This window comes from Amblyraja radiata, chromosome 1 (assembly GCF_010909765.2).
Source record: "Amblyraja radiata isolate CabotCenter1 chromosome 1, sAmbRad1.1.pri, whole genome shotgun sequence".
NCBI classification, from domain to species: Eukaryota; Metazoa; Chordata; class Chondrichthyes; order Rajiformes; family Rajidae; genus Amblyraja; species Amblyraja radiata.
Genome location: NC_045956.1, coordinates 53,276,337 through 53,282,682, shown reverse-complemented (window position 1 = coordinate 53,282,682; position 6,346 = coordinate 53,276,337). Strand labels below are relative to the sequence as shown.

Below are 6,346 nucleotides of genomic sequence, written 5' to 3'. Positions count from 1 at the left end.
GCGCTGGACGGGGAGGGGCAGCCGGTGCGCATGCTCACACGACATGAGCACTGAATGGTGGGGAGTTTCTGCGCATGCTCGCGCTCCCACTTGACGTGAGCGCTGGACGAGGAGAGCCGTTGTGCGCATGCTCGCACTCGGCGTGAGCGCCCGGTGGAGCGTCAACGCAACCCCGTCACCATGACAACGAGCTTTCAGTCGGCGGAGAGGTCGGAGCCTGTGCGGCGGTCGATCGAAATACAGGCTTCACTTTCCTTCGCTCCATAGATGCTGCTGCACCCGCTGAGTTTCCCCAGCAATTTTGTGTACCTACAGGCTTCACTTGTTTTTCCCTTCCCCAAACCGTTTATTTTGAGATTAACATCTCGTTTTATTTGCCTTACATCCACAACGTAGACCGTCGCTATTGATTTTTAACCTGAGGAGGGTGGAAAGTAACTGGTTTGTCAATCGAGCGATGGGGAGGCCGATGGTTGCCGGGTGTCACGTGGCGTCATTAGGTCACGTGGCCGGCGGGCGGAAGGGCGCATGACCGGCACCTTAGGGTGACGCTGGACTGCAAAGATCCTATAGCAGAGCAAGATGGCTTACTCTCACGCAAACGCGTAGTACGGTCATGGGCAGATTCATGGGTGATTATAGGACCCATTTTAGCAACCAGCCTCCGCCATCTTGCTTCCGGCCAAAGACCGGATCTTTGATTCCGCCTCCGCTCCCGTATCTTCGCTTTGGTCTTTGATTTGGGCGGGGAGAGGGGGTGCGCGGCCCGGGGCAACGGGGAGAAGGGGTGTGCGGTCCGGGGAGAGGGGGTGTGCGGTCCGGGGAGAAGGGGTGTGCGGTCTGGGGCATAGGGGGGGGAGACATTGTAGTGTGGGGGGAGGCGAGGCAGTGCAGGTGGGGGTGGGGGGAGAGATAGTTGAGGGGTGGGATTGAGCCTAGTGTGTGTGTGAAGTTGCAGGGAGGTTTACAATGTTTCTTATTTAATGTCCCTTGTCTAGTCTGAAATAAAGTTCATCATTGGATATAAAAATCAGAATAAATATAATTGTGTGTGTTACATGATTATATACATTTATATCACATTCATGTATGTGTGTTTATAAACATTTTATTCCTTAACAAGAATTAACAGAAGTATGAACTAACAGAATTATGAATCTAACCCTATATCACGCACAAAAACTGTTCCCCCGCAATGTTAATTACACTGCGATTCGGGTCGGGTCAGGTAGGCTCCGGTTACTAAAATGCGCGGGGAAAAATGCCCAGGATCCCCTCCGTAGCGTACTACACGTCAGCCCATTGCATTTCGCAGGAGTAAGCTATCTTGCTCCGCTATAGGATCTTTGCTGGACTGGAAGTCGGAGAGGTTTGTCCCAAACCAAAGATCCTATAGCGATCTTTGGGCTTGTCCGAGTCCTTGGCTGGCGGCAAACCTAACACATCTTGTGTGTCTGCGAGAATAGCTGGCACTCTTCCCCTAATGGTGAGAATTCAGTTACTTTTTCATAGTCTAGCTTTATTTTATTGTTTCAAACACAATGCCAAAACCGAGAGGAATGAAGTTAAAAGACAGATATTAAAAGAAAAATAGCAGCGTATTTAGAAAGCAGTGATAGGATCGGTCAAATTCAGCATGGATTTATGAAAGGGAAATCATGCTTGAATTCTGGATTTTTTTGAGGATGTAACACGTACCACCAGCATGTTCTATCTAATTTTTAGTAGTTTGTATGCGCAGAAATCCTGTATAGGGAGGTTTCACAGCAGTTGGGTCACGACCCATGACCCGTACTGTTGCTATGCTACTCCAACTGGAGTACACGCGATGAACTGCAGGTAGGCACTGACCATTGTTTCCAGCGTAGCGGGTCCGTTAAAACCCGCTGAAATTGTCAATTTTTGCGCTGTAAATAATTATGGAAATAGGGATAAGCGTGTGAGACATTTAGCCTACTTCAGAATTCCAATAGTGAGGAGAAATGACGGTAGATAGAAGCGAGAGCTGAAGGGCCAACAACAGCCAGAGTACTTAGCGAACATTGGCCGTTTGCTCACTGTATTTCATCCTAAGGCATTATTTGTGTTTTTTTCTTGATTCCTTTGGCATCTAAAAAGTTTCAGAAGTGATAAATGTTTAAAATCACCCATGGTTCTCAAGTGGGTTTTTACATACAAAAAGAAAACGTCTCTGAAGCAAAATTTACAGCCAGATTTATCACTTATTTTTAAAAATCAAGTCTGTAATTTATCCCATCAGTTAAAACATAAAAAACACTTTAATATTTACCTAATTCACTTTCATATCTTCAGTATTAAAATAGTTATGGTCATTTTCATACTAGGAAATTAGCATCTTGTTTTGTATTTACTTAACTCAAAAGCTGTGATCGAGGACAAGCCTTATCACAAGGGCCGTTTTACACAGACATACATACAGATGGCTAACATGGCGGCGGCCACAATCCGATCTGTATGGACTGTGGAAGTTTTTAGTCAGATATTTATCATGAAAATAGTGATCATGGATAGACAATTACACAATATGGATAATGATCATGTTGCCGATATCGGGGCCTAATTAACTTATTACGCATCATCAGATTAAAATTAAATTACACCAAAACTAGATAAGGTGTTAAATAAACGACCTACATACATTTTGTTTTAACCTGAACTTGCGTTCCGTGATTTTGAAGGCCTTGAATTTGAGCCCCGACTTTCTAATCCAGCGATTCAATAGACCCGCAATGTGTTGAAATAAAAACGCGAACGGATGACAGAAAGGGATTTTCTCTAAATCATAGAAAATAGGTGCAGGAGTAGGCCATTCGGCCCTTCGAGCCCGCACCGCCATTCAATATGATCATGGCTGATCATCCAACTCAGTATCCTGTACCTGCCTTCTCTCCATACACCCTGATCCCTTTAGCCACAAGGGCCACATCTAACTCCCTCTTAAATATAGCCAATGAACTGGCCTCAACTACCTTCTGCGGGAGAGAATTCCACAGATTCACCACTCTCTGTGTGAAAAAAGTTTTCCTCATCTCGGTCCTAAAAGATTTCCCCTTTATCCTTAAACTGTAACCCCTTGTTCTGGACTTCCCCAACATCGGGAACAATCTTCCTGCATCTAGCCTGTCCAACCCCTTAAGAATTTTGTACGTTTCTATAAGATCCCCCCTCAATCTTCTAAATTCTAGTGAGTACAAACCAAGTCTATCCAGTCTTTCTTCATATGAAAGTCCTGACATCCCAGGAATCAGTCTGGTGAACCTTCTCTGTACTCCCTCTATGGCAAGATTGTCTTTTCTCAGATTAGGAGACCAAAACTACGCAATACTCCCAGTGTGGTCTCACCAAGACCCTGTACAACTGCAGTAGAACCTCCCTGCTCCTATACTCAAATCCTTTTGCTATGAATGCTAACATAACATTCGCCTTCTTCACTGCCTGCTGCACCTGCATGCCTACTTTTAATGACTGGTGTACCATGACACCCAGGTCTCGTTGCATCTCCCCCTTTCCTAATCGGCCACCATTCAGGTAATAATCTACTTTCCTGTTTTTGCCACCAAAGTGGATAACCTCACATTTATCCACATACTGCATCTGCCATGCATTTGCCCACTCACCCAGCCTATCCAAGTCACCTTGCAGCCTCCTAGCATCCTCCTCACAGCTAACACTGCCCCCCAGCTTCGTGTCATTCGCAAACTTGGAGATGTTGCATTCAATTCCCTCGTCCAAATCATTAATATATATCGTAAATTGCTGGGGTCCCAGAACTGAGCCTTGTGGTACCCCACTAGTCACTGCCTGCCATTGTGAAAAGGACCCGTTTACTCCTACTCTTTGCTTCCTGTCTGCCAGCCAGTTCTCTATCCACCTCAATACTGAACCTCCAATACCGTGTGCTTTAAGTTTGCATACTAATCTCTTATGTGGGACCTTGTCAAAAGCCTTCTGAAAGTCCAGATATAACACATCCACTGGTTCTCCCTTATCCACTCTACTAGTTACATCCTCGAAAAATTCTATAAGATTCGTCAGACATGATTTACCCTTCATAAATCCATGCTGACTTTGTCCAATGATTTCACCACTTTCCAAATGTGCTGCTATCCCATCTTTAATAACTGATTCTAGCAGTTTCCCCACTGCCGACGTTAGACTAACTGGTCTGTAATTCCCCGTTTTCTCTCTCCCTCCCTTTTTAAAAAGTGGTGTTACATTAGCTACCCTCCAATCCTCAGGAACTACTCCAGAATCTAAAGAGTTTTGAAAAATTATCACTAATGCATCCACTATTTCTGGGGCTACTTCCTTAAGTACTCTGGGATGCAGCCTATCTGGCCCTGGGGATTTATCGGCCTTTAATCCATTCAATTTACCTAACACCACTTCCCGGCTAACCTGGATTTCACTCAGTTCCTCCATCTCATTTGACCCCCGGTCCCCTGCTATTTCCTGCAGATTATTTATGTCTTCCTCAGTGAAGACAGAACCAAAGTAGTTATTCAATTGGTCTGCCATGTCCTTGTTCCCCATGATCAATTCACCCGTTTCTGACTGCAAGGGACCTACATTTGTTTTAACTAATCTTTTTCTCTTCACATATCTATAAAAGCTTTTGCAGTCAGTTTTTATGTTCCCTGTCAGTTTTCTTTCATAATCTATTTTCCCTTTCCTAATTAAGCCCTTTGTCCTCCTCTGCTGGTCTCTGAATTTCTCCCAGTCATCTGGTAGGCTGCTTTTTCTGGCTAATTTGTACGCTTCATCTTTTGTTTTGATACTATCTCTGATTTCCCTTGTTATCCACGGATGCACTACCTTCCCTGATTTATTTTTTTGCCAAACTGGGATGAACAATTGTAGTAGTTCATTTGTCCTTTTCACAATGGCAGGCAGTGACTAGTGGGGTACCACAAGGCTCAGTGCTGGGACCCCAGCTATTTACAATATATATTAATGATCTGGATGAGGGAATTGAAGGCAATATCTCCAAGTTTGCGGATGACACTAAGCTGGGGGGCAGTGTTAGCTGTGAGGAGGATGCTAGGAGACTGCAAGGTGACTTGGATAGGCTGGGTGAGTGGGCAAATGTTTGGCAGATGCAGTATAATGTGGATAAATGTGAGGTTATCCATTTTGGTGGCAAAAACAGGAAAGCAGACTATTATCTAAATGGTGGCCGACTAGGAAAAGGGGAGATGCAGCGAGACCTGGGTGTCATGGTACACCAGTCATTGAAAGTGGGCATGCAGGTGCAGCAGGCAGTGAAGAAAGCGAATGGTATGTTAGCTTTCATAGCAAAAGGATTTGAGTATAGGAGCAGGGAGGTTCTACTGCAGTTGTACAGGGTCTTGGTGAGACCACACCTGGAGTATTGCGTACAGTTTTGGTCTCCAAATCTGAGGAAGGACATTATTGCCATAGAGGGAGTGCAGAGAAGGTTCACCAGACTGATTCCTGGGATGTCAGGACTGTCTTATGAAGAAAGACTGGATAGACTTGCTTTAAACTCTCTAGAATTTAGGAAATTGAGAGGGGATCTTATAGAAACTTACAAAATTCTTAAGGGGTTGGACAGGCTAGATGCAGGAAGATTGCTCCCGATGTTGGGGAAGTCCAGGACAAGGGGTCACAGCTTAAGGATAAGGGGGAAATCCTTTAAAACCGAGATGAGAAGAACTTTTTTCACACAGAGAGTGGTGAATCTCTGGAACTCTCTGCCACAGAGGGTAGTCGAGGCCAGTTCATTGGCTATATTTAAGAGGGAGTTAGATGTGGCCCTTGTGGCTAAGGGGATCAGAGGGTATGGAGAGAAGGCAGGTACAGGATACTGAGTTGGATGATCAGCCATGATCATATTGAATGGCGGTGCAGGCTCGAAGGGCCGAATGGCCTACTCCTGCACCTAATTTCTATGTTTCATCCATATCAAATCATAAGCTTGTTGTACGAGGAAATGCCTCCCTGACAACAATGAAAAACCTGCAGTTTACTCACCCCCCCCCCCCCCCCCCCACAGACTCTCGAGTCCCGCGCACAGCAGTCAGCAGATCTGGAGCGCCACTGATGGTGGGGATTGTAACGCTACAAATATACGACCCCATGAGCTTTTGATGTAGCAGTTTTTACTATTTCGTTAAGCCAATCAACTTTAAACCAGCTTGCAGTTCTTTTGTGCTTCACACCCTTTGCATCTTTTGAATTTGACTTGGTGAATCAAAATTTATTTCAATAAAAACTCAATAAGCCAGCTACAATAACTCAATAAGCCATTTGAAATGGATCTTCGTAAACTGCAATAAAGTCAATATGATTATGAGATTTTTAC

General features: G+C 44.8%; 1 protein-coding gene across 1 annotated transcript in view; it reads left to right on the top strand.

Moving 5' to 3' along the window:
• Positions 1-1,356: 1,356 nt before the first annotated feature.
• The window catches only part of wrn (WRN RecQ like helicase), a 136,868-nt gene continuing 131,878 nt past the window's right edge, over positions 1,357-6,346 (top strand). The window contains exon 1 of the mRNA XM_033022022.1: positions 1,357-1,486. The gene's annotated coding sequence lies outside the window, so the exon portion shown is untranslated. The remainder of the gene's footprint in view (positions 1,487-6,346) is intronic.